This window comes from Cephus cinctus, unplaced genomic scaffold (genome assembly GCF_000341935.2).
Source record: "Cephus cinctus unplaced genomic scaffold, Ccin1 Ccin1_scaffold0101, whole genome shotgun sequence".
NCBI classification, from domain to species: Eukaryota; Metazoa; Arthropoda; class Insecta; order Hymenoptera; family Cephidae; genus Cephus; species Cephus cinctus.
Window position 1 is genome coordinate 565992 of NW_014332838.1, and position 26973 is coordinate 592964.

A 26973-nucleotide genomic window follows, 5' to 3' on the forward strand; every position below is an offset into this window, starting at 1 on the left:
TAGCAATCTATTGACTTACTGGTACAAATATAGTCGGAATTGGTACAATCTATATATTCAAAAGAGACAATAGGATGTTTCCCTGTATCGTTGAAAACTTTTCGTTTGCCCTCGGGGGAATACATAATGTATCAACCGCGAGTGGACTCATATGCATATCACCGTGTTAATTTACGGTAACAAATTTTCATCCGGTTATATCTGGCTGATGGCTTGATACTTTGTACGGCTGGATACTTTTTTTTTTGAGCGAAAACGCGATGTTTCAAAGTATATGAAAGAAATGGAATTTCTAAAATTTTAACATAAGCTTTCTTAATGGTATATTTGTATGATAAAATTATTGTATATTTATGGGTAACAATCCTTATGATTATATAAGGTAATGCGGACTATGTTATTAAGTTGATACTATGCATTAAAATTAAAGTATCTTTCGTCCCACAAATCATGACTATTTCTTATAAATCTACCTACAGCCATTTTATGGCTTCTGTTCGGTCATCAAGTTTAATAGCTTTTTAGATAATTTTAAAAGTCCTTGACATTATCTCCGATAAATACTGACTATTATGTTATATTGACCTATACATTACATGGTCTATTATGATCATTTTGATATTTCAATGGTACAGGCATAAATGTATATAAGCATTCTTATGAAGATAAGTGGAATAGGACGTAGAGTAGTATACAGTTTAACTTATTCAATATCCCTAGTTGCAGGAAAAGTAGAATGGATATAACCGCCATAGTGAAAATGGAAAATACCTATAATCGCAGATCGATGGTAGACGACATAAATTATTAAAACTCAGAAACGGCAGAGGGTTCTTCGACGGAAGACCCACTGAAAGCTTAATCCAGTCGAAGAGCTTGTAGGTAGGAACGGGTGGGTGAAAGGGGTGGAACAACCCTTGCGGCTTATTCTTTGTCCGTTTTCTCAGAGTGCACCAGAAAGAATCTGTCCGTATCTCTCCCTCTTTCTCTATGGTGGTATCGAAAGAGGGGATGTATGCATTATATAAGGAGCGAGGTAGATTGGGGGAGGGTGGACTATGACGTAAATGGGAGGATATGCAGGATTTACATATCATTTTATAAATTCCGGATAATGTACCGGTACCTCGCGTCTTTGCGAATTTCCCTACCTCGACGCTGGCACCCTTCTACCATCCCTCGAGTCAGAAATTTGTAAGGGCTGCTACACGTGTACGTACACCACGTACCTACCTCATGTCATGTAAATGCTTCCTGGCGCCTTTACTCGTTGCTACCATGAAAAGTTTAAAGAGTAATTTTAACGGATTTATATCCTCATAGATAATGCAGAGCTTCTACCGCATGTTTCTTTTTTGTCCGATCCGACTGAGAAAATGAAAATTCTAAGGGGTGGTATTATTTTTAATGACGCATTCATTAGCTTTGAATATTTCATTTCTTTTTACATAGTTAAGAAATTTTCGTGAAAACGCGACTGGAATGTTTGATTTATAAAAATACCTTCGTTACTCGTCTCCCTTCTTTTCAATTTGGTCTGCGAATCGTATTAAGCCAATTTTGCCGATATTTACGAATTTCATTAAACAACCCAAAGGATTCATAGTAGTATAACAAAGGAGGTTCTGGACACAGATTCCTGCAACAACACTTACCGACAGTTCGAGAGCCTTCGAAGGTTCGTATCCATTCTAAATCGTCGATTCCACGAATCGAAGGCTAATTCTAGAAATTTTACGTCGAATTCCAAGAACTTTACCCTCGAATCCAGGAATCGCACACGATCGAGAATCTTCTAGAACATTCTAGAAGAAGCTTTTGAGGTAGCCCCCTTGCCTTTCAATCCCGAAGAACTGACAAGAAGCTTCGAGGATTCCCTCACTTCCAAGCCCCGCGCAGATTCGTGAAACCCTTAGCACGCAACATAGTTCCTAATGGTTTTTAGCAATACATTTAGTCATTTACAAAAAGAAATGACATTTATAAAAATGAGATGCTAACTTCGCGTCAGCTTCTAGAATGTTCTAGAAGATTCTCGATCATGTGCGATTCCTACAATCGGAGGTAAAATTCTTGAAATCCAATGTAAAATTTCTAGAATCAGCTTTTGATTCATGGAATCGGCGATCCTTGTGATGTCATTCCTTGAAATCAAGGAGTCCACGACGTCGATTCAGCATGGATGCGATCCCTTTAAGGCTCTCGACCTATCGGTAAATGTCAGTGCATGAATCTGCATCTGGACCCTCCTTGTTATACTACTATCCGTAGTGGTACACTTTTTAAATTGACGATCACGAAAGAAAAAATGAAGGTCATTCCTACTATCCAGCATTGCACTGTTTGCATAAGAGAAGGCGGCTTCATTAGTTAATTCCATTATTCTCTTTTTTTATGTCCTCGTTTCATCGACCTATTCCGTTTTTACGCTTCTTTCGTTAGCAATTTAATACCGCACCCCATTAAGAGACGACCATGATTAAAATTAGAAACCATTGATTTTCGAAAGGGATCGTGTTACCAAAATTATAAAATGTTTATATAGAAAAAATAGATGTTTCGTTTAGATTTGAGGGATTTCTCATGTCGACTTGTACCTATCTACAGCCATCTATAGTGAGCCCTCAAAACTAACCATAGCACCTAATATTTTGTTTACATCGTGACACATCAAACTCATAATGAAAATTTGCATGTTAGATAATCATATGAAGTTGACATCGGCATTGATATTTAAAGTACTAATAACTTGTACATAGCATTTATATTAAGCATCAATACTTTTTCACAGTCACGTATTTGCAGTCTTATGATTTTTAATGTCGATGCATATAAAATTTAGTGCGGAAAAGAATTAAAGCAGCATCCTTTGTAAAAGTACCGAACGGAGCTTCGTATGATACACATTTTCAGCATGAATATTTCTTTAAGATTCTTTCAAAGTTCTACCAAGCCTGTACTCCTTTAACAAATCTTGGCAACCTTCCTATCTGACGACATTCTCCTCATTAGAGTGAAATATCAAAGACCATAAGAAATCAAATAAATCGAGTTTCCTATTGGATTCTAACCATACCGTTCACATAACTTGATGCAGGATCGTCGATCAAAGTATATACACACGACTTCAAAGTGACGGAAAAGAAGCTTCGTGAGTTCAGATTGAAATATATCGGAGTCACAGAAAATTTTGTAGATACAACGATAAATTTTCAAACGTCAATAAATATATGAATTTCTTTTATTTGAAGTTTAAAATATCTTAATTGTACAACGTCTAAGAATTCGAAAGCAAGTGACCTTTATCCTTTTCTGTCTTTCCTCTCTCTCTCTACTTAAAGTGACAGACATGGGATAGAATTTTCCATTTACCTAATTGCATCCTTTATATATAGACGTTGCAAAGGGAACGTCGCGACGCTAATGTCCGTAATCCTTTAGTGATACTTTCGCCAATTCCAAGTCGAGACGCCTCCCTTTTAAAGCCATTAGCTCATGTCCGTGTGCAGTGTGCCGAGAAAAGGCAAGAGAACATTCGCTTTGCAATATCCACGGCATTCTGAGACACTCGGTTTGGACATTGTGGCTGGCCAAGGAAACACCCCTTTTCGCTTTCTTTCGCATCCCTTATTCCCGGTGCATTTCCTTTTCTGTGTGCCTTGTATTCCACTTAAATAAAGCGTGCAGTTTTTTTTTCTTCTTTCTTCTTCCCTCTCTTTTTTCCTCGTACACAATCCCGGGCGCCACTGGTAGAAAGGGGTGATAGTCATTTTCTGTATCTATAGAGATGCATTCCCTCGTGTATCTGATTAGCGACGCGTTACCTTGCGACGTAAAATCATGTGGGGTTGAAACAAAAATATTTACAGCAAATAAACGAGCAGAGTTGAATAAGAGCGGGTTGGTTATGTAGAGGGTCGAAGTGGTGGAAGTTTACCGTACGCAATCAATTTCTAGGGGGCGAAGGGTTGCCTGTGCAAGCAAACCTATAAAGCATGTCATTCCAACCACCCTTCCTCATGCACCCTCGTACCCTTGTGTTATAAGGTGTTTATGTCGGACTCTAATAAAAATATGTCATTAATATAACTTTATGACTAAATCCGTTTTATTAGTTAAATTTAATTTTGGATTACGTTAACCAATAAAGGGCACGTCATTTGAAATAGAACTGTAGGCTGCTTTAAGTTGTAGAAGCCATAACTCGTAGATAAATATTTTTAATAAATGGTTCCACATAACGTAATGAAAAACTAAGAGGACCAGGCACGAGCAGATTTATGTTTTAATCTCGAACGTAACGTGACGCTCAAAAATATACTTGGCTCAGGACCCATTGAAATTTTTAACAGTATGGAGGAACGTTTTCACTGAATCTCAATTGTAAGTAAAGCATCGCCTTGTATTATGCTCCCCGCGCAACACAAACAATCTGCAGGTTATTCGAGCAACACATAAACATGTATCCTGTGCCAACAGGGTATCCCATAACATACCGCACGGTATATTCAACCCCTAAAGATAACTCAAAAAGACCTATATCGTAAAGTATAAAATTTCTAAAAAAAAAAGAACCGCTTTGCTCCATTTATATAATGAACGTCCTCGAGACAGGTTTCTAGTAATTGAGGGTTGTCACCCTATAAGTAATTTTTAAAAATTCGTCATACAGCTAAAGATCAATTACTGTGCCATCTTTCGATAACATCGTACATTTAAAGAGCTGACAGAAAATGAGTAAAAAAAAATACTTTCCAAAAATCACGTATAAAATCCCCACGCCCAAAAACTTAAGTGTACTTCTGAATATTCGAAAAGGCGTTAATTTAAAAAATCGACACTGCTTAGATATAAATCAGCAACTCCCTTCGTGTTCAACATTATGAAAGATACTTTATGCCCACCCTGTATTTTTGTCTGCTTGAAATTTCTCATTAAAAATTATACCCATTAATGTAGTACTGCGTTTACAATTGTCTAACATATCCCGACCAACCCTTTCTCATTAAAACAACGTTTGTCCCATGTGTTGTACAACTTTCAAGTTTCTAAAACTGTACAATTCCGCATCCGATCACGAAAGGTACACTGGGTGTTGGTTGTGCGACACCCAGTGTATCTTTCTAGGGTTAACAATAATTCCTATTAGTTTAGCCTTGCTGATACACGTGCTTCCTCGACAAGTGATATTGTTCTTAATCCACAGAATTTCGAAAGACAGGATTTCATTGTTGAGCCAAACTTAAATTCGAATTATCATCTAAATGGAGTCTGGCGGTGTAATGGCTTGTTTTGAGGGCAACAACGTCTTCTTGTTAGGCTCCTGATTTATGTCTGGTCACTGGGATTGTTATACGTTTGTATTCCACCCTTGCGCTCAGCGTGTTGGGTTTCCACGGAAATACATATGTAGCTTGAAACGTATGCGCCCCATGCAGATGTATGCACCACGCGGGAACACGAATAATTGTTTCATTTACGGTTAAATTTAGATGCTTTTAAACTACCTACCCCAGCATATCGCAAGCTGCATCCCTAACTGTAGAATAATGCTGTGCAAATACATACGAGCATATATTTCTTCTCTCAGAATCGTATTAAGTGAAGTGCGAAAGGGGTGGCATTTAAAATTACAGTCACTTTAAACAAAAAGTGAACAGTCACGTTCAGTCTTTTTCTTGTTTTTCGATTGTGAATTGGGGCAAAGTAATTTGCCTGTAAGTTTTTTCCTTTTTTTTTCTTGTTCGCTAAAACAACTGACATCCGACAGCGTTATCTGTCGCAACGAAGCTGTCATAAAAATATACAATACCACGTATGCTATCTCGCATGTAAATAAATAACTCTTTTTGATTCTTTAACAAAACTATTTTAGCGCAATGCACGACAGCTAAACGAGAGAAAAGAAATTTTAAAAAGTAGCAAATGTCATACGAAGCACATTCAGCTTAGTTAGAGGATTGAAACGTTTTTTTTTATTATTGACAAAAATATATGTATTGATATACGTATATATTACAGTTCCATACACGCACGTTATTTAAAAAAAAAAAAGAATCCTACTTTATTAATTGAACGTTTCAGCTCTCTGACGCTCCAGTGAAAATCGTTATCGCCCAATTTTTCATTCATTGCACAACGAGAAGTTCGTAAAATAAACTGCAGGTTTTGCGAGGTACAAGTCATACGAAAGATAATCAATTAGCGACAACTCAATTAAAATGGTCATTGCGTTATTGGAAAATAAGGAATCCGATGAACAGCAAACAAAACTACATACGAAAAAAGCATATACGTGCTAAAACAGCCCATTGGTCGGTATGCTCGTGTATGTTTTAGAGTGTTTTGTCCACATAAAGATGGCTCCACCGTACAAATCAAATGGATGGGTTAACTTCAGTTGATAGGATTATCCTTTCTAACCCTATTCAAGTATATAAATTTCATTACATTAATTTGAAAAATTGTTAAAAAATTCGCTCAGACATATTTACTTAAATTCTTTTTTACTGGCAAATATGCGAAAATCTAATATCATTATCTCACATAAAAAAAAATATATTACCCATGTACACTACCTACTATAGTAAGTACTCTAGTACGTTTGACTTTATACGATTTGGAAATAATGAAAAGTCCTGAGAAATTTTTCAATAAAATATACGTACAATAAATATACAACTATACATAGAAAGCTTGCCACTTATCTTCCCGCTACTGGAGAGTTATGTCGAAGCCAACAGTAGCAAAACTGGAAGCTGCTCCTAACCAATAATAAGTATACCTTACCTTAGTGAATACGGCTAGATACTACATGCATAATTTCATCTTGTCCCATGCAGAAAATAAGGATAAGACGTAAAGAAGAAATTTCTTAAAGATGTACACAAAGGAACTTTCTCGTGTGTTCCATCATGGTCTGGTAAGGGCATCTTAAGAGGAGCAACGTCCTAACCCATTTATATCTGCTTCGTGTATTAAAAGGATGATATGTGCTTTTCGCTCCCTCATACATCACAATTAACTGATGACATTGGGTACACACAAAAAATCAATCCATTATGCGGTACTGTCAATTCTTTCTGTACTAATACCTATAAGTACACGTATATATATATATATATATATATATATATATATATATATATATATATATATATATATATATATATATATATATATATATATATATATATATATATATATATATATATATATATATATATATATATATATATATATATATATATATAGTATGTGTATAATAAATATAAAACTAAGTTCGATTTTGTCTGCTTGAAGCAATTTAGATAAGACGGCATCTTCTTTCCCTCGGGTATACAGGTACATTATAGATCAAATAGCGAGAGAAGTAACCGGAAGTTTTCGCGAATAGCGAGAATTATTAATAGACCACCGAACCCCATGTGTTTTTCCTTCTGTATTTAGTATATGGCTCGAGGCACTGTTTTTCCTTTTTCTATTTTTAATTTTTAATCCGTATTCACGTGGGTAGAGAAACGTCTGGGGAGATCACGCCAATGAGTTATTCGTGGAATAACGGAGTCGGTGGAAGAAGAGAGAAGGGAATGAAGGACGAGAGTATAAGCCATGTGGATGAAAATTGAATGAAAATTCATATTATTAGCTTTTTCGGTGATAACTTTAATCGTCCTGGAAAAAGTGATATGTGGATATAAACGATATACTAGGGTGCTCTAAATAATCTGACCTATGTCAATCAATTCGATCGCGTTGATACGCATCTATAATGATACGATGATTGATTAGCGAGAGGATAATTGATGATTGTAAGAATAATTCATGTCCAACATTAATTAATCGACGTGACTATAACATGCATTCATATCTCGAACAATGGCATGACTGTAACCCCTTTTTATTTCAACCCTCTAACTATTAAAGTGGAAATCGTTTTTCCTTTTTCTCATTGTTAATCTTTGAAATTTTAATGTTCAAGGCAAATCTTTTAACTGAAAGTTTATCTTTTTTACTTTTTTTCCAAATTTTTTAAAGGGCAATATTTCTTTATGGCCACGAGTTGCGGTTGGTTTCTAATAAAGATAACGTTAATTGCTGGCTTATATATCAGGCTTAAGGGTTTCTAGGTGCGAGAGAAAATCCAGCGCACATATACACACTTGAAATGTAATTATACAGTGTAATCCACAAGGGCCTGTTATCTATGTAAAGTCACACCTGTTACAAAATCCAATAATTATATACGTGGTCTATTCCACTAATTTGTTACATTATCGCGATAAAATTCATAAGGTACGTTAAAACGTTCAGAAGTTACCATTGTTATTATTAATTGTGCAAAGACTACGGCCACTTGTTGATATCAAAGTAATTTCCTGCTCGTGTTTATTATAGAAAATTCTATTAAAATTTCGATAATTGGGAAATTATGGGAAATTGACTTTTTTGTGCTATTTGATACATTAATAAAAAGTACCAGATAAAGTATCTTTCAGGTATCTTAAATAGTCGTGTACGAAAGCATAACAATAAGTGGGAATCTATTAATCATTGTTTTAAATACAATGCATTCCATCCAGATGACTCTTGCCAAGATAAAGTATTGTTGATAAGAGTAGCTGACGGATGGGAAAAATAAAATAAAAAATTATGCATTTATATGTATATATATTCAAGAATGCTGCGGTTACATTATTCAACGAGCTTGACGAGAATTATACTTTAATATCCTCCAAGCAGCAAAGTGCATTACCATGTCGAATTAGTAAAAATTTCAATTAAAGCTATGAAATAATGGAATTAAAAAAAAAAGCCGACAGGTTGATGTCAATTTGTTGAAATTTTCATGGAAACAGCATAGGCAATAGGATCCGGACGAATTCAAGGATACCATATAACATAGAATATACAAAAATTTGAAAACCTTATAGAATTCGAATTCATGAATAAATTTGTTTTTTGAATATTAAATTAAAAAAAAAAATCGTGAATTGATTTAAAAAATTGAAAATCATCGTTAAATTTTATATCCCATAAATTTAATTAGTTATACCATTTTCTTTCTTCATATTATTCCCTTCGCTGAGATGCTAAATACGATCGATATTCTGTTTCCTCGTGAAGTGTTCGAGCTCTTCGATTATTTCAGTGGATTGACATTTGGTTTTACTCCTTTCGACGTTCAGCTCACCTCGAATATTTCTATATGTACTGAGTAGCCAGCATACCAGTTTCAGGTATCTCCCATGGCAGTTGTTCGATAACAGAATTCAATTATTATCCAATCGCTATGAGTATCGTCGCCGGTTTATGCCTAGCCTGCCTTTCAATAAGTAGAATCAAAACGTCATGTTTCCAAACGTCGAGTTTCAGTTCAGTAGATAAAAAAATAACTAAATGACACGTATAAATAGATGACTTTGACTCGTTACAGATTCAGCTATTAGTACGGTGAACTGAATGAAAATTTGACTAGCAATTTTATCCTATCTAAAGGTGGTTTGAATTTTTGAAAATGACAGCAGTGAGGTATAAGTTTCATGAAATAATGCCTAGGGCTATTAATTGAATCAATACTGGATAAAACATTTTTCCCATCGAGGGCATTCCTGAATTCATAGTAAAACCTCGTGCGTTTTTAATTAAAAAAAAATTTCCGCTTGTCGAACACCATTTTTCAATTTTTCCTTTTCCTTTTATTGAATTATTTATTGACTCTTTTTGTCAGAGGCATATAAAAAAATAAGTCAAGTATTACAAAAAATAAAATTTATTATTGATATCTAATAGATACTGATTAATCAAAAAGAGGAAATTATTTATAAATATCGTAGTACGATTCCAACAAATGTTTACCCAATTACCTATTCGTGAAATTAAATATAAGTTTCCAGAATCCACGGAAAGACATACGAAAATATCTTGCGAGTATTGAACGTCGGTAATAGAAACAAACAAACAAACAAACATTCGAATAAACAAGTAAATGAAGATTGGAAAAACCGGGTAGGAATCAGTTCTCATTCTGCAAGAGAATCTGAGTGGATGAGTTTGAACTTCATTTACGATCCACGTCCAGTTGATTCTATTTGTTCAATAGGTACTTACGCACCCAAACGCCCAGACTGCTTCGAAGCCACCAGGAGATTGTTCCAGGAGTACGTGTTTCAGCTGAGTATGTTAGGATTGCTTACGATTGCCAGGATCGATCCAGAATTCACTGTCGCGTAGAAACGGAAATACTTATTACGGGATAAAAAAAAACTATAAGAGAAATTACTTCGTCATATAAAATAGTTCGCAATCAAATGGATATAAAATGTCTCCAAGTTAAAAGATATGAAAATTGTAAGGAGAAATAAAAATGCGAATTCCGTAATTCCCACTAATGATATGACGTTGATCATTAAGAAATTTATTATTTATTTACATTGTCTGATGTTAACGATACGGTGCCGAGACTTTATAAGAACGCGAATAAAGTAGTAATTGAAAATAAAAATCGACAATTTTATTGGTTATACCGTCCTCGACATTATCGTATCTACGTGCAACTTGAAATAATCCCATTGAGACAGTTTCTGTTAGCTGGCTGTTATCTTGGATAGGAAAAGCGAGAATATACGAACGAGAAAGACTGGAACGATGGATGGTGAGAAAAGAAAGTCAGAAAGAGATAGAAGACCACAAAACGAGAGAAAGAAGAAATAAAAGTAGAAGGATGAAACTAAATTTAAAAAAGGATTCTGAGAGAAAAAAACAAAAGAATCGAGGCAGCCAGTCTATTTCTGTCTCTATCTTACTCTTGCATGAAGATTCCAGTTTGGCTTTGAGACGGTGCTTTCAACTTAAAAAGAAACGCCAAGATTTGACGAGTTCCGTGCATTTCGGTAAAAAAGGAAAACTGAATTAAAGGGGTTCAAAGGGAGATGGTATATTTGGCGCATGCGCAGAAGAGCATCCCTGACTATTTTCAACAATTCCGAATCCATTTCCATGACCTCATCCTTCTGTGCCCAAAGTCGACTTCCCGGCAATGCATCATCCGTAAGTGAAGCCATGGGTTGGCAATCATTCCCTAACTTCTCTGTTCCCGGTTTGGTCTCTTCTTTTTCCTGGTCCACGCCACCCAGTCCCTCTCACTAGTACCAGAAGTAAGGGTGAATGTGTATGCTGCTCCCGCGCCACTCACAGACTTATAAATCAAAGACCCCCGTACAAATCGCTTCGTAGATCCCACAGTGGTACCGAAGCTTTTCTTCTACTTCGTCCACTTCTTTTCCATACTTCTTTTCTTAGCCCTATACGTATTCCTCTGGTACACACCCTTCGCTCCATTTGTACTCTACCGGCGCCAGCATCGTTCCTTCTTCCAATTTATGAGTAAATCGAAACGAGGTAGTTATAGTCTGTCCGCGAGTTAGGTTGTGCTTTCGAGGTGCCATCTTTCTTAGTATTTTTAATCTACAAGAGTCCCCTAGATGTCACCTTTGAATCATTGATCGACTGTAACATAGTATTTGGATAATGCGTATGGCAAAAACTTCATCCAACCACCCCTTTTGCGTAATCCTTAGCAACCCCTAAACCAAGGTATCAAGTCTTCACGGAGATAATTCTCAAATAGACTAAGGAAAACCACCCTTCCCATATGCAAAGTAGCGATACAGCAACCCTACGATCTTGGGATAAGGAGGTAAGACGTGAAGTTGATGAAGTGCAAGTGACTAAGCGTGCAGCACAGAACAGCCTCAGTCTAACCACGAAACTCGAACAAGCAGAGCCAGGACAACTTTCTTAAGGCAAGTTGACTGTTGTGAACAAGTCAAAAGCAATCCTCTCTTTTCATCATAACAAATTTCCTATATCTTCCCAAGTACTCGTATCACCATTATATCCAGCGCCCCCTTTTTACTCCAGGCAATTTGTTTATAATTCTCGAACAAGCGTGCCAAGTGTTTCCCGGTTTATCCAAGTTAAACCTTCGCCATTCTGGCGCTGCATAGAATATTAGGGGTGGATACACACTCATCCGGCCACGTCCTCTATCTATACCTATAAGGGTAGAAACACTAGAAGCTTCCTAACTTGCTAGGGATGGATGAAGAACAGGGTAGTGGTCTGGCAGAGTGCTGAAACAAGGGGACCAACCGACAACCCTTAGATATATACATATATAATATATAATATTACATATGTATGTATATATGTATATCTATAGACCTCCGGAAGATCCCCATCACCCCCTGCCTTCCGTAATACATTATTAAAATGTTTCTACCTCGCTTTTCGAGGGCCTAACGAATTTCAATTTAAATAAACCAACAACCCTTGCAAGCCGGATTCGACGGCGTAGGGGTTAAAGGATCCCGAAAATATTCGAGCTAATCCTCCACCTTTTCAAATAAACCCAAAATTGTTTAACAATCTTCTATTTTCCTGCCACCGCCTCCTTGTTTTCTCATGTTTTAACGCTTCTAGTGTCCTGTCCTGAAATTGCCTCGATATTCATGACTCACTTGGATCGCATCGCAGGTACATGAAGCAATTCACTTCGACTCCCCAGCGTATCTACAATTCCGACTCGACTAATTGCGAGACACGGATACCTTTGGTGAAATACGAAACAGCTGATGATATGTTGGTTAGTTAGTTAATGCCAGCAGCAGGTACCCGCTGGCAACAGTCAGTCACGTTTGGAGTTTCGTAAACATTCACGCTTCTCCACATAGAAGTATACATATACGTGTAATTTGACTACCCGTACGTGTAGTCTATTTAAGGTTTTAAATGACTGAAGGTACGATTAATTTGGCTTGGATTTATTGACTTAAAATATAATCAATGATAAATTCACTTTGAGAATAATTTTATTTATTTATATAAAACAATGTAGCTACTAATATTTCAATGCAAACAATCTTGTTTGCTTCCTGTGTCGTTATGCGCACAATTGTTCTTACGAGTATTAAATTGTATGTAATCTCAAATTTAATGTACTATACGGGTTATGGAATTATAAAGACAAATGTTGGAATAAATGATGCGCTTGAATCAATTATCTTTATGCATGCTAAAACATATAAATCTTCTACCTGACATTTATTTAATTTAAAAGAAGAAGATAGGAGGATATGTAGACGAAGATAATTCTTTAAAAAAGATGATAATCGTACAACTGAATTCCTAAAAATATATATGTATATTATGTACTATGCAGTGTAAGTGGAGTTATATGTATAATCTGTATATTTTATAACTTTTAAAAGTTCAATGATTTTTCTATCGAGAGGGTCAGGTTCAGTCGACAACAATCCTAGTAGTGTACTGGAATATTTACGATAGATAGGATACTCCGGGATAACAGGTTAAGCTTTTCCAAAATTCGATTTTATAAAAAAAAAGGAAATGAGCTGGATGAAAAAGGGAAAACAAAAAGACTGATCTTTCAGTGCGACTTTGTTTTATTGGTAATAATGAGAAACGTTTAAAGTACGTTGGGGGGGCGTCGTTCCTAGAACCCACATCCGGGATGAAAAGTAAGACAGTCCCTCATGATGGCCAGATATATTCGCAAGGTAAAGGTCGAAGTAAAGTAAGGGACGTAACTAGGGAGAACCATTTCGAACCCGCAAATCCTGAGGTTCAGCTGACCCTTAACCGAAATCCAAGAGATAGGGATGTCCGACCTGAAAATCCTCCCCGGACTTAATTCCTCATAAAATGGCTGTCGTGACGACCACCAATCGACTCGGCTCGGCCGTTAGTGAGTAATATTAGGTTTAACAATTTGATTGCCTGGCTGGGAATGAAAATCTTGTCCCAGGGGTGACATCCGGTGCGTTTCAGTCTGTCGCCCACAATAAACTTGGTTTTACGCGTTCGCGCCGCCGACAGTTACATAATTTCATTTAGAATGTCGACTCCCACTTTCTACGGTATTCGAATTTCATCCCTCGGGCTATGAAATTGTAGATTGCCGCTCATGTGGTAGGGGCTGAAAAACAAGCGACAAAATCGCTTACTAAGACTAGCAGTTGTTCATCATTCCAGGAAAGTAATCGAGTTTGACAATGTACTTTCTCAGAAAGTATACATGAGAAAAGTTTTCGCGCAACCCTTGGGAGTGATTATGGAATGTGATAACATGCTGATAAACAGAAAGGCCGCTGGGTAAAAGTGAAAGAAAATAACAAAACTCCTAATCCCCGTCTATGCCTTGGTTCTTTACTCCCCTTTTTTTTCATTCTCTTTGCTATCTTGCACTTGACGCTTCCGCACCTTGAAAAGCTACTTTTGTCTAATCTTGTAATGAATGGCCTCCAACACTGTTGCTCCTAATACCTACTAAAGGTTGTAACTTGATCATGAGCCGGAGGCTCGAAATTTGTTGAGAATATTGAACAATGATTTGACAGAGCACAGAAACATGAAAGTTCAACTTGATATAAAAATGTCTTATATAGTTTTGTGAAATTTTTCTAAATTGTACCGTTCACTCTACTAGACTATGTTGGATACTATCATTATATAGTATATCATAGGGATCACTACGAAGTTTCCATTCGACTGCTGGTGAACTCAAGTGCCTAAATTTAATCGTGGCTTACCACGAAGTCAATTCTACCAAATATATCCTGAACCTAAAGTGGAAAGTTCAGCCAGGAAACCACATTTGCTCGCATGTACCTTTGTCCCGAATAGTCATCCCTACATTCAAGCAGGTTAAGGTCGACAGTGTGAATTCTATCAAATTAAGATGATTGATCTTTTACTACGTAAACAGATCATATAATCTCTCTAACGAGATTCGAAAATAAATTTTGAGAAATATGAAAAAAAGAGTAGATCACAAATTCCAATGTTATTCATCCCAGGACCCAGTGCGTGGTTGGAATTGTCAACTTCAACTCCGTATCAAAAAACATCCCATGCGAAGAGACACCGATTTATTTATTTTTTTTTTCGTATTTTTTTTTCTTTTTGTCAAAAAAACTAATTCGACATTTGAAATATTCATGTAAGTTACTCTACAGCAATACAGGCAGGTGTACGCCCAGAGAATAACGTGTGGTACAGTTGTCGTCGAAAGTTTTGCCAAAAATTCAAAGCAACTCCTAACGCGCGGAGTGCATGTCTACCGTCAAATTCTCGGAGAAGGCAAAATATCTCCGGGTACGAGCAAAACAGCCTGTCAACAAATTCTAGTAAGGGTCGTGATGTGAATGGCGACGAGCAACATCCACGCGAAATGCTTTCCCGGCGATGAAAGTTTTCATGAGCACTGGATCCCCGCAGGGCACACTTGGGCTCACCACTTGGATAGGAAAGGGCGTACGAGAGGGCTGAGAAACAGAACGAAGCTCAAAGCCGAAGGTCGGTGTACCGCCTCCCCAAAGACTTCATAAAATAGCACTCTCTTAGCCGGTAATTGCTCGACACCAGTGGCGCCACCACATTACGGGAAAATTTTTAATTATCTGCCTTTTACGAGACAGACGATAGACTTCCGCCGGCGACTATCAGGCTCGAGTTCTATTTGCTTTTACCTAATAGATGAGTAGAACGATGATTAATCAGCCTCCAGGAATACCAGACTTGATCCCTACTGTAAAATGTTTGAAACTTTTTTTTTGTCTCGAATGGTATAAATAAATAGAATGACAATGACTGCAATGTATCCGTAATTTTCAATGCATTATGCTAAGGAGCAACTCCAATAGCACCAAAGGGCTGTTGTTGTTGTAGACGATAATTAATTCGGAACCAACTATCTAGCCAACTATTCCGCCCCTAACGCTGCCGCTCCGACAATATGTCTATGCTTGCTTCCGGTCTAAGTATTGCAAGTAAACTTTGTCGGAGATTAGGTTCTGCCGGACTTCTGTATTTGAGTACTGTGGTATACCATGCAGCAAACTCCCGTGGAACATCAGGGTGAACTTATCGGTCGTAACTTTAAAGTTGCAGCGAGACTGGTTTGATTTTAGAAATTATTTTTGTCCCGCTGTAACGAGACGGACAGAAGTTTATATTATGAAAGTTTGAACAAGAGGAATAAAATTGTTTGACTCGCCCCACCCCTAAAATTACATCCGCGACGTATAAAAAAAAAAGGATTCAGAGAAAAATCGATTGACGTCGATAAAACACATAAGTAAAATCAGCCTTTGAATATCTTGAAACGTAACAAATTCAAAGTATCGATCATGTCATCTAATAAAGTTTTATTCGAGTTATCTCTGATTCCAATAAAAGAAACGGCTGTTAAAATTGAATGACATAGAAATACATCTCTTTGGGCTTGAAAGTGAATCGAATGAAATAGAAAATAGGGGGAGATCCATACATAATCAATATTTTACAGCCCTTTGCCACGTGGAACGTAGGATAGATTCGGAGAAAAATCGAAAGTCGATCCTACGGAGAATTTCCTTCTTTTTTTGTCCCTCCTACAAAGAATCTCACAGAAAATTTCTCCTTTCTCCTCATATTGCTTCGCGGAAAGCGAAACCATTCCTTGCTGGTTCAATCCCGCCGGTTTAGACTTTAGTGGAGCAACGAAAAAAAAATGTACGAGACGCAAGGGAAACTTCCCCACTTTGTCAGTGGATTTCTCCCTCGGCTTCACCCACCCACTCCTGTTTACCCCTTAGCCAGCACTCTACACTTTGTACCAAAGACTTTGGTAGCGTTCCTTTCATCCCTTATGTCTTGTGCGCATCCACTGGCACCAGACCGGATTTACAATTCAAATCTCACCGGCCCTGACTGTTCCACGTAGATCGAGTCTAAGTGCGCCGTCAAGTTGGCCACGAAGTCACTCACTGAAGTTTGCTGCTGAAAACACAGAGCGATATACAATATTATATAAATAACGAACGATTACGTGGAGACTGCGTCTCTTAGGGATTTGGATGTACCTACTTGTTTAGCCTTCAATATCCAAAGTCCGTTCAGTACAGTATAGATCAGGATTGCATCGAGCCCCGAGCGTACAGGATATGGGTCGGCAGTTTGTTAAAATAAAAATTGCATGAATACTTTGCGCTCCTGAGAACTTTTCTAGCGAAAGAGTTATCGTACCGTCAAGAGTTGAAACGGTGCGAATGAATATTTTATGATGTTGATTCGTTTAGTCTGCGTACATCTTCAGTGGTTATAGCTCGAGTTTTATGAATCTATCAATAGTATCGCTTATGGACGAATACAAGCGGTAGGCTGCCTTGAGAATAAATTATAAAGGGACAGTGGGGAATTTACATTTTTCTTTTCCATCTCGCGACACCCATCTACCTGTGTCAGAAATGGACAACCAATCGATCGACTAAAGAGAATACCCTACGTACATATCGATGCCACGTATCGGGCACTCACCGTTCTTCTGGCGCTTTCAAATAATTTGTCAATTCCGTTGGAACTGTCGATAGTTTGGAGAAGAGCCAGGGCCGTAATAGAGCTCCAGGATGGGGCCCCGCACGAGGGTAAGCGAGGACATTGCATAGAGGGAGAGAGTGAACGAGAACGTATACGTAAGGAGAACCCTCCTTAACCCCTTAACCCCTGTCGAGGCTTTACACATCTAGAGGGTGGTCCTGAATTTGAAATCGGCCATACAGTATAGAAGGGCGTTATCATCGGGGCTGTACGAGTATTGCCAAACGCCGTGGTTGTAGATAATTGTCCATCGTGGATTTTGGCTCCAGCTTCTGGGTATCTGGGTATGTCCACGGCGAAGAGGGAGAAATTCAGAAAGGGGACGAAAAGGTGGTTCATTTGGTTCGTCGATCGTGGGAATGTTCAGGCGCGAGTACATATTGCCAAAGACGAGCTGCCGCTCGGGCGAGCGGTCATCGATAAATCAATAGTCGCGCCGAGAATTCGCGCTATAAATTCGACCTTTCGGCGAGGTCTCGCAGCATCCGAACGAGTCGAATTTGGTTTGCTAATTCCCCCTGGTCACGGGCCGGGGCGAAGAAAAGGCAAGGGGCAGGGTGTCTGTACGTGCTTCGCGATAGACGCTTCTTCGCGAACTGAGAAAAGGCCAGGAAGGCTCGGTAGTAGGATGAGCGTCGCGTCGCCTCTAGCCCGACGGTTGGCAGATCTGCCAACTTCTCCTGTTCCGTCCTTTCTGCTATTGTCAAGAGAATCCATAAATTTATCGCGGCTCCCCGGTACGAGTTCGTAAATAATGCCGCGTGAATCGGAGGTGACAAAATTGCGATTCCCGACCGAAGCCGCGAGCCAAGAGGATTACAGGATAAACCTTTAGGACTCCGGGACTTCTTTTTAGAAGGATATCCAAGAACCTACGCTCTTTACCTTAAATCTGCAAAAGCTCTGATTTGTTCGGGAACCACTGAGATACGCTGCTATATATGGAATTCTCCGTTTTACTCTTCGCCTTCCATAAGCAATCCTGCCTTTGGCACCCTACTCGATATCTATAGGTATACAACGTGAATCCACTTTGGTAACCTCAGATCTTAAAGCACGGCGACACTGGCAAACGGTTCAATTTCGGTATTACCGTAGCTTTTGTATTTGAATATCTTCAAAGGAACGACAGTCCGTTTGTAGTAGGATTCCCAAGTTGATTATCCGCCAGTAAGTACCAACTCAAAAGTACCAAAGCATAACTATAAGACGCGAGATCCCATAAACTACACGTCCATACTGATAATCTGGCTTATCCACATTATGTTATTAGACTAAACACATGTGTATAAGGGATTTAAGAAAAACGAGGTTTGCGCACATACGCAATTTATTTACATTAAGTCATAGGTACTACGTGTATCTATCCGAAGCGCGCAATGCAACACCGAGTGAGTGCGCGCGCAATTGTGCAACTCAAATTTGAATCAGTACGATATAATTAATTGGAAACGATTATTCGTACGAGCACGCGGACACTCGATGAAACTCTTTGACCATTTACACGGGTTTTAGCGCTGGTATACTTTGGTAAGCTGGATCTGCCCGCGAGAGAACCGCTGTTAAATCGATGATCATTAATGAAAAGCGTGTATCCGATCGCAGCAGGAAGAGCGAGCGAGAGAAAGAGAATTCTGAGAGAAATAGAAATACACGTGGTTTAAAGCACGAGAGAAGGGTGGCGGAAGTAAGGGGTTGAGGAGGTCAGAGGGCGAGATGACAGGCACCTGTATGTTAGCATACTATACACAAGAGGAAACCAGGCTGAAACTAATTTGTGCTATTATATAATACAACTACCACGTGTAGTTATCTACACGATAAAGTTTCGTGACGCTATGGCGGCGGTGGACATTTTCTTCATTACGGCCCTGATGCTAACGAGTTGCCGATAAGTGAAGTTCTATTGGCGTGTACGACGCCACGTTAATTTATGTTTGTAATATTACAGCAAAGATTTTAATTGTACGATGAAAAAAGTTTATTCTGTAAGGATATATATATATATATTTGTCAATCTGTTGCCGTATGTCTTTGCTCTCGTCGTACTATACGTATTAGGTTAGGTTTGCTTGGCTCACGTAACCTACGTACCGAGCGAACGTTACACGAAATATTCAACTATGGAAATAATCCCTGAGAGCCCAATGGATTTTCACGAGGATGTTTGCTATCGGGAGACACGATTGGAGCCAGTGGAGTAAACACAATGGGAGTTACTGCCTGAACGGGAAATACGTACAGTGCTAACGTTAGGATAGAACCCCCTCGCATTGTATGATTTGAGAATTAGTTGAGATGCAAATGCGAGTTAATATTCAACGTTTGATATGGAATGACTGTGAACTGTATGGGGGTTTGAGAGATTGGGATATTTTAATATTCTGGATAGTTGAAATCTTATCAAGGGTTAAATCGTTGATGGAGTGACAAGTGTGAGCGAAGGTTAAAAATGTAACTTAAAGGGTTAAAATTGAAGGTACGAAGAAAATGTAAAAATGTTTAAGGGTGCTAACAGTGTCGATACGGCACTGCGTTACTTTTTACGTATTTTTTCATGTGTTTCTTTCTGCAATATGTATATCTACATGTACAACTTTTTTCTTTCGCCGCCTCCTTTCATCACCAAATATGAAGTATCGATATTCTATCCCGCGTCGTCCGAACTTTAGGGCAACGAGGAGTTGGAATTTAGAATACCGTATTTTCAGATTTTGGCGCGGCATAATCTACTCTCATTTTTATTGTTTATTTGGTAAACGGTTCTGCGCACTGCTAGAAGACGATAATAGGTTAGCGGGTTACCGTGTGCATAGCGTTGAATATCTTTCGAATTTTGAAAATGATTTGCGCGTACTCAAGTAAAAGAGAGTTATAAAGAAAAAGAGAACGACGATGTCTGTCAAAATAAAAACGTATTTAAAATTTTGATTTGTCTCGTTAAAAAAAAAAGAATTTCAATGGCATGCAGTGAAAAGTATCCGTCATCGAAATAATTGATGGAAATGTAAACGAACAGATTGAAGATCGCTATGACTGATTGGAACTTTCATAAAAGTTGTGTAATTGATGACGAAACTTCTTTAATTCCTGAAAGCGCTACATTATAATTTTATCACCGGGATTAAGTTCCTGAAAAATAACTGATCTGACGGAGATTCATGAGGATTTTTCAAGCGAGACGAATATCTTTCGTGTCGGGTGGGATTAAGAAAAGTAACGTCATTTGCAAATGCGGAATGTACGTTGCGAGCGAAACTCGGAACCGAGAAACAAGCGGGGGTGACTGGGGGGAACGGGTGTTGGAACCGAGTAACGTCGTTCAGTAACGTAGAAATATAAATCAGGAATTATAAAGCAATTTCCGTGAAACCACAACAAAACTTTCAAGAGGAAGTTTTAACCGTAACGCGGCACCTAAGGTGTAAGAGCGTTGGGAATAGTAAAGTAAGCGTTCAGTAAACTATTACAAATGGCATTCCGCTTTTCTTAAACCCGCATTAGGTATACCCTTCCGGTTCAAGTGATGCGTTCGTTTTCCCATCCCCATACAGCTGACTCTCAGGGCAAAGATTATGGAGAGATAACCAAACCTGCGAGAATAAAATACCACCGTCAGCATTGAATTTTCAAAGGACTCAAAGTGCTCTTCTCCTGAGCATACTTCAATCCCGGCAACCTACTCCCTCCCGTCAAGGAATTCCCAATTCAATTGAAAAATACTAAAGCGCTTCTAGGTATCCGGAAAATAACAAATCAGATTTGATGTATCATGGAATTTAGTAGAGCTCAGTGCTGTTTCTGACTGGACGAGGTATAGACGCAAGAAGAATAAGGCTGCTAGGTTATTCGAGTAACTCGACTGCTGAAACAATGGCACACTTGTAAGTATATACTATTGCTTCAAGAATATTCTATACAGTCGTGTGCTTGCAAGTTCAGTTTGAGTATCCCATGAAATACCCAGTGCTCTCGTGAAAACGTCCGATTGGTATACATATATACTATAGGTATACTACGTAGAGTCGTTAACGTCAATCTTCTTAAGCGTCGAGTGCCAGAGCTACCAAATTTCTACTAACGAAGTTCAAGCGTCAAAGTTCTAGCTCTCCGTGACTGACACTACCTGTGTCGAGTTAATATGGTAAAGATCGGATAAACTTGTCTATATAGGAATATTACGGTCGACGTAGATTTCCGTAAAACAACCGAAAACTGAGTAAACTTTTGCCAAGCATTCTCATTATCAATGTATAGCATGCTTTGGGCCAAGGAAAATGTTTTGGCACGAACACAGCCAGTGTTTCCGCTATCGTGTAGATTTTCGGCGGAAGTGCAGAGGTAATCACGGATAAGCCGTCGGATGAGTTGCGAAGGTTGTAAAGAGAATTAACGTTGCTGCCATGGAATTTTCGAAACTTATACAATCGGATATGTCAGGGTTGATATAAAGGTAAAAGTAAAAAGAAAAAAAAAGCATAACGGAGGATGGATATTCAGAATAATCTGGACCACGACTATCGGCAGTGATAAGAGGACCGCGAGACGTTATCAACCCCTCTTTTGGGAATTTCAGGAATTCTTAGACGGAAGGAAATAATGAAGAAAAGGGACTCTGCGAAGGATCTGAGAAAAAAAGATGATGGAACATAAAAAATTAATGTCTACGTATTACCGGGACGAAATTAATCTCTTAGCTGAGGGAAACCGATTACCGGGTTAATTTCGTAAAACGGCGGGTTTCGGCCCGAAAAGTCTATGACGCTAATGAAGACAGTTCGCTTGCCGAAATCATTATGTAGATACGAAATTGCGATTTTCCCACCTTGGCCATAGGAATAACGTTGGAAAGCCTGAAAGTACGACAAGTGCCGCTGGTAACCGCTCCTAGTGACTACCGGCACGTACACAAGCTTGGCGATATTAATTAGTAGCTCCGTGTTAATTAGGAAAGTTTCACCCGTACAGCGAGCTGCAGTTATTGCGCCAGGATACGTGAACTCACGGAAACTCGCTATAACCCATTCGCCATAAGATCGTTTTTACCAACTGGACCGATCGCTATCTCCCTTCTTCGTAGAGCTCCTGGTATCTATCTGTCTACGTGTAATCTCTTAAACGCAGCCTCTTCAATGGAACATTCTCAAACAAATGAAGCATTGAATACATTCCACTTCAGGAAATACTATAATTCCACACAATATTAAAATCGTGTATAAGAGATGTGCGACTTAACAATTGTATATCTTGAAATTCAATTAAGGCATATACATACATATGAGCGCAGCCGGAATCTTAAACTCATAACTTCGAGAAACACTTTTTCTGCAACTGTGAACTGAGTTTTAGGTGAAATAAGAACTCATGGGAATTTCACGTTGCCAAGTGCATGTGATATAATGCAGCATGAGATATCAAATATTTTTCATAAAACATTAGAAACGCATTAACTTAGACGGCAGGAAACGTTAAACTAGTAGGCAGTACTCAGAATACATAAGATAGCTGAAAGGTAGGTAGCAGATGACGTAATTCCTAGGACGTAGAAACTAAAAAAAAAAAGACTATAGGATTCGAGATATTCTTTAGTAAAACATTCGCCGTCAACCTCGTGCTGTGTTTATGTTCAGAAAACCCTATGCCAGGCACAATACTACTCTTCTTACACGTAGCTACCCCAGCAACATCATCCCCTGGGACTACGGAATAAGGGTACGGTTTTCGGGTAGCAATAGAAATAAATTGTTAACGATAAAAAGTACTGCATCAAGAATAAGTCACTATTACTATCTTTTGTCTTGTACCTATTTGCAACACAGGATGTATAAAGTAAACGTCTGTAGGGTGGGAATTTATTCAGAGACAAATCGATGTCTGGTATTTGAATTGAATCCTGCAATCCCTCCTGATGGTACCATAGCAACTGTAACCTGCAGCGTGATTTAGAGCTGTACGAAAAAAAAAGAAAGCATAATAAAAATGTACGGACCTTTGAAACAGTTTGAATGGATCGCACGAATAGCTTGTTCCTTCTTGAATATAGTAAGTCGGATTTACAATGGGAAAAGTGAGTGTAAGCAATTACGTTAGCAGTGCGTTTGGAATAAAGTGAACTACATCCGGATATTCTGAAGGAATATGAAAGATGCTGTGCACTAGATTCGTACGGTTACGCCAATGCTCTCGGGATGATTTGTTTTGTCGAGATGAAGTCGAGGTGCTCGAATCTGTCTTGGAGAGATAGTCTCGACGTACCGAGGTACCCGACAAAGACGTCTCCATGGACTGGCAAAGCTCAGGTTAAGGGCAGGGGATGAACTCCCTGGCCCGAGTTGAGGATGTTGAGTCCTGCTTTCGTCCTATGCCCTGAGGAAGCGGTCGTGGAGGTTCTTCCGATTTGTTAAGTTTCCAATTTGCTAAGAGACGCTCTCGATACAGTTTAAAGGGACAGTAATTATCGGTTAAAGAAATTTCGAACAATCAAAATAATTTGTTCTTGAAATTGACTATTTTGGCTATTGTCAAAGCAGTCTGTCTTGGGACGCCGACGAGGTGCCTCGAGTTGCCTCGTGCTTCCGTGTCATCTGTTGATATTTTTTCTGACTGTGTTGCCTTTACGGTACGGAAAGTTCTCGATCGCATAATTCTCGCATTCGTTCTTGCAAAATTAAGAGAATCCTACTGATTTTTCGTCTGTGTTCATGAAGAGCAGTGCTGTGCTCATGCCTCCCAGACACTGACATATCACGTAGGTCAAATAATTTTGGAACACCCTGTATAATACATGTAAAGATAAAACCTATCTACGATCCTGATACTAAGTTCCTTTCTGATTTTACGTACTGTGTCTACAACCAATAAAGCGATCGGGAGAACGATGCATTATGGTCTATCTTACAGATAATTACTAGTGATAATAATAGTACCAAGTAGATATGTATATCCGCGGTTGAACCTAAAAATTCCAGTGGGAGAAAATAATATCCCCGAAATTTTGTATAAATGGGTATACGTACCGTGGGAAAAGAAAAACGATGAGTAGGGTGGCGATACAATATATCATGGGATATAAAGAACACGTGTTGTTGATGATATAACAAATACTAATGACTATACCAATTAGTGAATTCATCAATAACAAAAACCCCAATATATATTGCCCTGATCTCGTGCTTTAAAGCTCTACAGATAGATCCTGGATACTTTATCAATAGACTATCCAAAACTCTCAAATGATAATGGTACTTGTATTATAATTATTCAAAATTCCCGCGCCAGTTAATATTACCTCAATTAAGTTAACGTACCAATTGTTAACTTGTCATTTAATTGTTATTTTCATACCAATCCCCGCCGCGTTATTTTGTAATAATCCTGTAAAATAAAGTCTAATCGTACAACGCTGATCAAACTGTACAAATTGTTTCTATAAAATTAATTATCCGTAGAAACAGAATTACCTCATAGCAGAGAAATCCGAGATCCAACTATGTTAATTCCTAACTTGGTTTTTTTACAATACTTTTTTGTTTCTTTTTCACGTTAACTTTCAACGTTTTTCGTCGACACACAGACGCTCCCGCGTTATCTCTCTAACGAAGCTCCCAGCAGAGAGTTTAAAAAGTTGATTCGCCAACAGCTCCCGTAGGAAATCTGTCTTCAGGCCCTGCGGCGTCTAGGCATGACTAAAGTTGCCTGGCGTCGCGACGTTGGGGTAACATCAACAACTCTTCCGAGCCTGTCAATGTGTATACACTAACCATTTAGTATGATTCACAGTGGTTCGCTCTGCGTAAATGATGTTATTATCATTGTCACTGGATTAATTATACAGATATACAGATAATATAAAACAGGGGTTGAAATTCAATCACGTGATAAAGTAATATGGGAATTGGACGGTGGGATTCAGATGGTGTGCAACGATAATGGCGAATGGACGCGCACCTATGCCTAGTAACTGAACATGGAGCACAGGCGGTTGTACGGTAATGGGGTTTTATGGTTCAAGTTGGACATGTGACGGTACGATGGGGATGGGCAGGTAATGTTGTTTGGCGGATAGTATGGGCGCAGGGGTTGCTCCCTCGTTCGTTTGGTTCGCGTCGGCGCTCCTAATAGAATAATTACTGATTGGCTCGCTCCCTCTAACCACATTAGTGCCTCTCGTCTGACGAGGATACAGGACGTACAAGCCGTGCAAACAAATCCTAGCTATCGTCAAAAGACATGGCTCTCGGTTAAGAGTTCAATTGCTACGCAAATTTCTCGACTCTTTTTCTATTGCGAAGTTTACACTCACAGTTCTTGAACGGAATTCACCAATCGCTTGCAAGGTTTGAAAAGAATCACCGAACGTGATTGGTTAATCCTTTCTTAAACCTGCGCACGTAAACGTGTAGTCTATGACGATTAGAATCAGCTGACTAAATGCTTCGTCTTTCCGTTACCTATGAGGAATTATGGCCATTTTACAAGGAATGTATTAGACCGGATAAAAAGAAAGTATTGAATTTTGCAATGATATACATATGTTAAGATTTATGTATATGTATTTTAAATATAGATGAAAAGAGATCACGTCGTTGGGATACATAAAATAGTGGAATTAGTTAAATTCGATGGAGTGATATAGCCATTTTTGTTTGATTATTAAGACATTTTTATGGAATGATGAAGTGGATGGTACAGTACTTATAGGTGTGACTGTACTTATAAGGAGGGATGTATGTGTATACATATGTCAGTACTGAGAGTCTGTATGCCCTTTCATATGCAAGACGTCGGGACACCAGTTTGACGATGCAGGAATGCTGTAAGCAATGTGCGCGATGAAAGTGCGTCCTACAGGAAATTAAGAAATGAACGTCTAGAAATATGAGTCTTATTTCTGGGTCATGATGAAACCGTCCCTTGTTCGACGAGACGCCGCGCGGGGTTGGCGTCCTTTAAATAAAGCTACGAGACGTCTAACGCACAGTTGATATAGCCGGAATGCGCAGTAGGTAAGGGGAGTGCCTTGGAATTAATGTCTCATCCGGTGAATATTAAGTCAGACTTCCGTGAGGGTATTCGAAGCTTCCCAGGCTTGGAATACGGGATAGAAAAAAAAAGAAGAAAAAAAATAAGGGCGCGATACGAACTGTTTTGCGTTCGTAGCTCGCCCCTTGCTAAATGGAAATCGTAATGAGTTCTCGCTTGTTAACGCGGTCCTGGATCGCAAGAGGAATTTCAACGATTTGGGCGCGACCGTTAAAATTGGTAAAACTTCGTGTCACCCTTTCAAAAAATTATCCGAATATAATAGTTCCAAATCCATCCATCTTTACACTTGGTAAGAAAATTCTCGTTTTCAAGACGAATCTTTGCACTTTCTTATTCGTATCTCCTTAATCGCCATTTCTTCCTTAGAATATTTCGCCATTTTATCCTTCAGGATTAACCGGCTCAGTACCCCATTTTAAATTAACTCGAGGATTAAGCCTAAATTAGTCTTCTTAATTCAATTCGAATCCCTAAGGTAGCCCATCCTCT

General features: G+C 38.6%; 1 protein-coding gene and 1 long non-coding RNA gene across 2 annotated transcripts in view; one reads left to right on the plus strand and one right to left on the minus strand.

Moving 5' to 3' along the window:
• Window positions 1–26973, minus strand: part of LOC107274742 — a 190158-nt gene that overhangs the window by 154696 nt on the left and 8489 nt on the right. The gene's annotated exons all lie outside the window — the stretch shown is intronic.
• Window positions 6451–7064, plus strand: LOC112495426. Its single transcript, XR_003061909.1, has 3 exons — window positions 6451–6586; window positions 6692–6778; window positions 6843–7064. It is a non-coding gene; the product is annotated as an uncharacterized LOC112495426 (long non-coding RNA).